Raw genomic sequence first — 9,026 nt, 5'->3', positions numbered from 1 at the left:
TTTCTTTCTTTCTTTCTTTCTTTCTTTCTTTCTTTCTTTCTTTCTTTCTTCCTTTCATGTTAATTTACTTAGAAAGAGAGAGAGGGAGAGAGAGAATCCCAAACAGTCTTTGCATTGTCAGCGCAGAATCCGATGCAGGGCTCAATCTCACAAACCACAAGATCATGACCTGAGCCGAAATCAAGAGCCTGATGTTCAACTGACTGAGCCACCCAGGCACCCCTGTTAAGGAGGATTTCTGAAACTATGTTGAAGAATTTGTCTTCCACTCACATGTAGTGACTTGTCACTGAGGAGTTTTGAGCAAGGAAGTGCAAGATTGGAGTCAGGCTTTTGGAAAGACTCAACCTGGCAACTGGTGGCAAGATAGACAACCATGGGGGGAAGTGAAGATAAAACAATCAAAGGCTGTGCTAGTGCAGTTGAGAAGCAGTGAGATGGTAGGACTAGAAAGGAGAAGCAAGTTAAAAGATACAGCAGTAGAGGGGCACCTGAGTGGCTCAGTCAACTAAGCAACTGACTCCTGGTTTCAGCTCAGGTCATGATCTCATGGTTTGTGAGTTCAAGCCCAGCATGGCTCTGTGCTCGCCACACAGAGCCCACTTGGGATTCTCTTTCTTTCTCTCTTTCTCTCTGCCCTTCCCCCACTCATGCACTCTCTCTCAAAATAAATAAATAAAACTAAAAAAAAAAAAAAATAGATACAGCAGTAGAATTTGTGGGAGAAGCAACTGAGGGGACCCAACGTGCAGGGGAGAAGAAAATGATCAATAAGTTCCATAGTTGACTCGAGAGTGGTCATGCCATTAAAGGGGAATAGGGAAGTGAGGCAGGGGGAGTATTTTAGGGTGGTTTGACTTTACGCTCTGACAGGTTAACCCTGAGGTAAAATTGTAGAAGGTTGCTGGAACTGATAAGAAAAAGTAATTTGAAACCTTCAGGAACAGTGTCAGTGGGCTACTGGGGACCCCTGATTTTAGAAGGAAAGACTAAGTGGTGACAAAGAGGAGGCACCAAGTGTAGACTACTCATGCAAAATCATTACTGGGACAGAAAGCACTTTATAGTGAGGTGGTTGGGGACATGTGCTCTGGAGCCCGAATGCTTGGGTGTGAGTCCTGGCTCCATCTCTTTCACATTGTATTGTCTTAGGCAAATTACTTAACCTTGAATGGGGCTGACTATAGTATTTGCCACGTAAAGTTTCATGAGGATTAATTATGATGCTGCACGTAAAGTGTTTAGCAGGGAGCCAGGTATATGGCTGGCACTCAATAAATATTAGGTGTTATTATTGCTCATCAAGTTACATTTCTATCTATTATATTATGAAATATGAATATGAATAGTAACCTTGGGCCTCTGAGAATTCAATTAATATTTACAGTGTACTCCCAATTATGTATGCTAATGGTAATATAACATGAATATACAAATTCATTACTAATAAATGTTTATTGAAAACACAATGCCTGCACATGTGCCAGGGATAAGGAGATGAATGAGTTGTTATCTTTTCCTTAAATGCTAACTGGCAAGCAACACAGAAAAAAATACATAGCAATACAGGTCAGCCATACACCATGTTCTAAATATGTGATCCAGACCAAAGTGGTTCTGGAGTTTGAAGGTTAGGAACAAGTAGGAATGGATAAACTCTCAGAGGGTGAAGGTATTTGGAGAAAGAACAGACATCCCAGATAAATGCACTGTTAGAGTCAGAAAAAGCAACAGGATTAGCCAGTGTCTAGAAAATGAGAGTGGCTAGGGCAGAAAAAGAAGAATGGGTAACAGTTTCAAAGACAGAAGTCTAGTAACACCTGGACCGGGGGAAGGTCAGGGTCACAGCGTGGTGAGCCAGGACTCTATTCCCTCAAAAACAAAAGCAAAACACAAAAAGTTACAGGTTTAGAAACTTTCTGGAGGTGTTAAAATATTAAACTTTCAAGAGCAGTTTCTTCCAAAAAGTAGGACTTAAGGAGATTTTATTTTTGTATTTATTCTGCTGTAGAATTGAAAAGTTTTCGATTTTTAGAATCATGAGCCTGTATTTCTTTTATAATTAAAAATAGTCATGATTTTTAACAATTTGTGTCAAGGTCAAAATTGTAAACAATCTGTCCCTGTGGAATAGGAGAAAAAAAACAAACAGGTGTCTCTCACTCATTACTCTACATATTTATACTTCAGAATTTCTTAATGTGCATAACCTTTTTTTAGTTAAAAAAATTTAAGAGTTTCTAAATATTTTCACAAAGAAGAAAAACAAATGTTTGGTGTTGTATTCTATGGTGTTCAAAGTTTAGCACTGGGAATGAGGATACATGCCCTTGGAAAGGAAAGACGTAGGACATAATGTAAAGTAACTTCTAGGACCTAAGTCCCAGCCTATGTTTTGGAGATAAAGAATAGTCTAGTTTAATGGCAATATGAGACTTGGTTGAGGAGCAGTGAGAGAGAAGGGCTTAGTGGTGGTTCTCAATACACAATCAGGGGGCCAGGGGATCCTTTCAGTAGCCATAGTCCTAGAAACAGACATTTTTTTTTTTTTAAACTTCAATATAAGGATGATCTTTATTGTCATTGTTGTGATTTGTTTTATTTTATTTAGCAAACATTTATATTATGCTTATTGTGTGATAGGCACTATTCTAAGTGAAAACAGACATTTTTAATGCAAAGTTAGTATTATAATGAGGTCCCTTTCTGCCATATGGCCAAGAACAGTCCCTTGCAGGATATTGCTTCATCATAGCGAATGATTTAAAAGACCCTCCAAGTTATGAAAATACAAGGCAAATAGGCAATCCTTGTTTGTGAAAGTTCGTTTGTGAAGTGCGTGTGCTAAACACCTATGTTTTTATTGTTTAACAACATTGTTTAACAACATCTTTCCTTTTTATGTGCAACAGGGAGATCCCTTGTTGGGAGATGTTGATGTGGTCCCAAGGCAGGGAACGATGCCACAGCAGACTGAACAAGGCTTCCTGGGGAAGACCTTTCCAGTATGACAGGAGGCTGAGGCAGGGTCCCCCAGCCATGGCCCACCTGGCACTGTGCTAAGCATTAGGGGGAAATGGCTGAGCGTGTGAGTATGATCTAAAAGAGATGTGGCCTTGGAGCTCGGGGGTGGGGGGTGGGGGGACACTACTGGGTGATGGGAAGAAAAGAGCTGAATCAATAGGCATATTGTAGCAACCACAAACAAATTTCCTGACATCAGAATGTGCAGGACCCACCTGTGACCCAAGCCACTCACACTTCCTGGTTTTCTCCTTCTTCCTGGCTTTTTGCCGCAGGACCCATCTCTTTTGAATTGAGTTAGTTCCTAGTGTTCCTGCCCAAGTAAGGTGGTTGGAGGAGGCCTTGGGAAATAAGTGGACTTCCCGTCATGAAGGGCAGGTGGGTGCTCAAGCAATAAATTGAATAAATAAAAGTGAGGCAGTTGTGTTTGTACTCTAAGCCAATAAAAACGATCATTCCAGATACACTACTTGACATGAATTTCTGCAAAATGAGTCATTTCCCTTACGGTCTTTCTTAAATTTCTTCAGTGTATTCCCACAACACCTGCGGTTAAACTCAATGTTTCTGGGAATATAAGAAGCAAGGCAGGCAGTCTATCTATGAGAAAAATGGACCTGCAGGGTAACAGTGAGAGCTTTGAGAACAGGAAATCGGCATGTACTAGTCTGGTTCTTTGTGCCTCTTCTTATATATTTGCATGTCGCCTGTTGGAAGGCACCTCACAGGACATTTGCAGGATCCACTACGACAACTGTTCCATGGAACCAAAAGTTCTGTATTGCTGATTGACCTGCAGGGGGGCCTGGTAGATGCTCAGGAAATATTCAGTGGACAAGCAAATGTATCTAGTAAGCTAACAGACATGAAAACATCCAAACATTGCAATGTAGGGCTGAAGATTAATGAGGGTTAATTTTTGTCCATTGAAAACATTCCGAGGAAGGGAGACATTTCCTGGGAGATGATTGGAGAGAGAGGAAGAAACACATTAATACAAATACATTGGTGAGAAACCCTGTGTGATGGAGGGCCTCAGCCCAGGTTCCTTTAAGCCAAATTGAGCCAGAGACCATTTCCTTACTGAACAGTATCCCTACCTAGAGGAAATTGCTTCAGGGAAGGGGAAGTAAATCTTGATTTTCTGGGCCTGATGCCAGATATTCTAGCACACTAAACATGACAGACAGAGGAAACAACACCTATTCCAAGTTGTGTATTTCCCTCCCTCTGTGGGTTAGGCAGCGTTGAGTAATGTGTGTCCGGGAAGTAATAGAGGATGTGGGGAAAGAAGTTTCTTTCTCTGTAATTTTAGGAGCCACACCGTCAGGGAGGCTTGAGGTCTTAAGGCAGACTGCAACGCCCAAACTAAGTGAGAAGAAATGAGAAGAGGAGAAGACATACCTTATCCAAGGATTCTTATGGCTAAGCACGTACTAATAATAGCTGATTTCTTCAAGAGTAACTGAAAGAGTCAGGATAGCCTCTACTTCCTGGGAAAGAAGATTTTATCTTTGATAAAAAAAAAAAAATTGTTACACTGTTGGAAAACTCTATCGCTGCAGTTCTTCTGGTACTTTGTACAATATTTTTTTCTCTATGCTACTATTGAGAATGATTTAGTAAATCAACTGTATCTTGCTGTTTTTAGTGTAGGAAGAGTTTTTGAAAGGTAGAATCTTGCAAAGGCACAGGATCTCTCTGGCCTGAAAAGTTTATACCTCATTCAGACAAAATGGAAAGGCTTTCTACAAGATTGGGAATGTCAAAGTGTAGGAGTCTGAAAGCCTCGAAGGACAACAGGCTTCAGAAATCTTAGCAGGAAAACACACATTCAGGGCTCATGCAGGCTTGGATTCTCACTACTGGCAAAGTAGAGGTAAAATTTAGTAGGCAACAGCATTTTATAATTCATAATGCATTTCCTTGTTAGGGAAAGGACGATTTAAATGTTTGAAAGCAATTTTTCCAAAAGAATACACCGGTGGTGAGATTGTTTTGCACAATTAGCATTACTGACATTTAAAAAAACATATTTATAATAAAGTCAACTGAATTATAACATGTATTTGTCATACTTTCCAGTTTTGATTTGGTGTACTGCTCTATTAATAAACGTTTCACCGAAAACACTATACTGATCACTCAGCAGCAGAGACTTAGACAGAGCCCATTCATTGAGTCTTCTGTCTGAATTTGAAATTAACACCAAGGAAATGAATTCATTTACAAATATGTATTGAGCACCTATTATGTGGCAGATCCTATGCTAGGTGTTTTGAACACATTGCTGAATAACTCCCAGGCATTTGCCCTAAGCAGCTCATAATCTACCTAGGAGATGCCCACACAAAGAGAATTCATAAAAATAGGTAACACAGGGGCACCTGGGTGGCTCAGTCAGTGGAGTGTCCCACTTGGCTCAGGTCATGATCTCACATTTCATGTGTTCAAGCTCTGGATCAGGTTCCTTGCCGACAGTGCAGAGCCTCTTGGGATTCTCTCTCTGTCCCTCTCTCTTTCTGCCATGCTCTCTCTCTCTCTCTCAAAATAAATAAACTTTTTTAAAAAGTTTTTTTTTTTTAAATAAGTAACAGAGCTCTTACCAAGTGTCAGCCACCACTATACACAGTTCTCAAAATCTGACAATATAGGACCTATTAATCCATTTTACAGATGAAGAAGTGAAGACCATGAGTTTCTTGCCCAAATTCACACTGCTTATCTGGCTCCACAGCCCTGGAAATATTCTTCTGCTTATATGTGGTATGTACAATGATGGCCATACATGCACTAATATAAACACAGAGAAGTAGGGGGCCGCCTGGGTGACTCAGTCAGTTAAGCAACCAACCCTTGATCTCAGCTTAGGTCATGATCTCATAATTCATGAGATCAAGCCCTGCATCAGGCTCTGCTCTGAGCACAGAGCCTGCTTGGGATTCTTTCTCCCTCTCTCTCTGTCACCCCCCTACTTATGCACTCTCTTTCTCTCTCTCAAAAACAAACAAAAAACAACAACAAAAAAACACAGAAGTAGGGCTTTTGGCTGAGGCAGAGATAATAGTGAGGGAAGTCTTGTTAGAGGAAGTCAGGCCAGAATTTAGCCTGAAAAGATGAGGGTGTGTTGAGTTGATGGTTGCGATGAGGCAGGCTGGAGCCAGATCATGGAGAGTCATGTGTACCTTTCCATGGGGCTGGGAAATTTTCCTTATTCAGGAAAATTCTACCAAAGGGTTTTAAGTGGGAAACAGCATGGCCAGACTTGCATTTTAGACAAATCTCTCTGATGGTGTTTTAGGGCAGTGAATTTCAAATACTAGCACGCATGTCAGCATCACCCTAAGGGCTTTTAAAACAGATGTCTGGGCCCTCCTCCCTGACTTTCTCACTCAGTGGGCTTGGTGTGAGGCCTGAGGATTTGCATTCCTAACAAGTTCCAGGTGATGGTCTGTGGCTTCAGGGACCACGTTTTGAGAACCCCTGTTGTGAAGGATGCTTCTGAAGGGGGCTAGACTGGAGACTACCCAGTAGGCTGTATCACTAGTCTAGGAAAGAGAAAAGGAACAACTAAAGTCAAATCCAAAACTAAAATATAAACTCTGTGAGAGCAGGGCTTTTGTCTGTTTTATTTAATTTTGTATTTCCAACACCTAGAAAGCGCCTTGCATGTGGTAGTGCTCAATAAACACTTACTGAATAAACAAAGGAATAATAGGGGTGCATAGCTTGGTTAGTCAGAAGAGCATGCAACTCTTAATCTTGGGCTTGTGAGTTTGAGCCCCAACTTGGGTGTGGAGATTACTTAAAAATAAAATCTTAAAAAAATAAAAAGAAAAGAAAACTCTTAAAAAAATGAATAATAGGTTTAATAAATACTCAGGAGAGAAAATCAATACTACCTGATGATATGGGAGGTAAGATAGAAAACACGTCAAGACTGGCGTCCGCATTTCTGGTTTACATGACCATGAGTGATGTCATTGACAGTGGCAGAAACTAGAGAGTAAAGGGCAGGTTTGGGGTGAGGATGATGATCAGCTTGAGATATGTTGCATTTAAAGGATGTGCAAGATTTTCAGGAGAACATAATCATTAAATGGTTGGATATGAGAATCGGAAGATTAGAGAGCGAGAGATCTGGGCCAGAGATACCAGTTTGGAACCCTCTGGTAAACAGATAGGTGGTACTCAGAGCTAGGAGATTTCTGAATGAAATCACTCAAGGGGGGTGGGGGGGGTAGGTGGGGTCCAAAGAGCAATGAGCTAAAAATGAAACACGATATTTTATGGGACAGGCAAAGAAGAAGGAACACATGAAAGGAGGAAAAAGAAAATGGTCAGAGAGGTAGAAGAGAGCTGGGGAGTGCAGTGCCATGGGAGCCAAGGGTTTTTATTTAATTGTTTTATGTTTTATTATATAAAATTTGAAACACAAAGAGTAGAAAGAATAGTATGATATTTTCCCATGGAGCCATCAATAATGGTCAACTCATGGCCAATCTTATTTTACTTATTTTTTTTCAATCTTATTTTATTTATATCTCTACCACGCCTTTCTACCAACTAAATTGCATTATTTTTGAAACAAAGTAGGTGTCATATTGGTTCATTAGCAAATATTTCAGTAGACATCTCTGAAAGATAAGAGCTCTTCTGAAAATGTCACAGCAATATCATTATATCAACAAAAAAATTAACAATTCCATAATATCATTAAATATTTAGTTAATATCCAAATTTTTCTAATTGTCTCTTGGTTTTACAGTTTGGTTTGATTTGGTTTGATTTGGTTTGGTTGAAGCAGGCGCCAGATAAGATCTGCACAATGCAATTAGTTAATATGTCTCTTAGATCTCTTCTGACAGTTCCTCCCCACCCCCCACTTCCTATCTTTCTTTCTTTTTTTCTTGGCTATTTATTTATTAAAGAAACTGGGTTCTGTAGAATTTCCCACATTCTGGACTTTTCTGAATGCCTCCATTGTGTCATTTAATATATTCTTTATCTACTGTATTTCCCATATTTTGGTAATTTAGATCTAGAGGCAAGGCTTGACCAATTTATGTTCCATTTTTTGGCAAGAATACCCTCACAGGAGGTATTGCGCACTTCTGGTTATCTTTCTTTTGGTGATAGGGCAGTCATTGATGATTATTACCTAGATCTATTATTTGACTAGAAATTATAGTAGTAGTATGATTCTATCATTCTTTTTCATGTATCACTTTTTCATTTGTTAATGCAAATACATTATAAAGAGAAATCCCCATATCACTTATTTGGTTACCTGGAAGTATAGTCATATAAGAAATAATGCATCATCCTTTCTTTTTATTTACCAGTGTTCAATATAAGTTGGTTCCCTAGCAACCAATGTGATCAGATGGATGTTTTCAAAGCATTATCATAAAGTCATTTATTTAAATATTTTTGTGTATTTCAATCTATGCAACTATTTTATTGATACACAAATTGTCCCATCTTTGGCTACAGGAGCTTCTTCTTTTTGTTTTTAAGTTTATTTATTTATTTTAAGAGAGTGAGTTGGGGAGGAGCAGAGATAGAGGGAGAGAGGATCCCAAGCAGGCTCCACACTGTCAGTACAGAGTCCATTGTGAGGCTCGAACTCAGGAACCATGAGATCATGACCTGAGCTGAATGAAGTCAAACGCTTAACTCTTGAGCCATCTAGGCGCCCCTACAGGGACTTCTTTGAGTCCATTTCTGAGTTTTCTGAAATAACTCCAGTAACCATTGTTAGCTTCCTTTGCTTTCTAGTATGATAGGATGATTCACAGTCTATCTTATGTTTTTCTTAGTCCAGATCCACAATCAGTTATTTCTCAAAAAAGTTCTGGTTTCCTTAATGGGGCATGGTATTCAGAGACCACAGTTTGGGAGCTGAAGGTGCTCGTTGCTATTACATTGGTAATTATTTGTAGAACTTTTTCCTCAAAAGAGCCTTTTTTAGGCTCAAAATACATCATGAGTTCATACTA

This window comes from Herpailurus yagouaroundi, unplaced genomic scaffold (genome assembly GCF_014898765.1).
Source record: "Herpailurus yagouaroundi ecotype Mexico unplaced genomic scaffold, PumYag 28, whole genome shotgun sequence".
NCBI lineage: Eukaryota > Metazoa > Chordata > Mammalia > Carnivora > Felidae > Herpailurus > Herpailurus yagouaroundi.
This window is presented reverse-complemented; position numbering follows the sequence as displayed.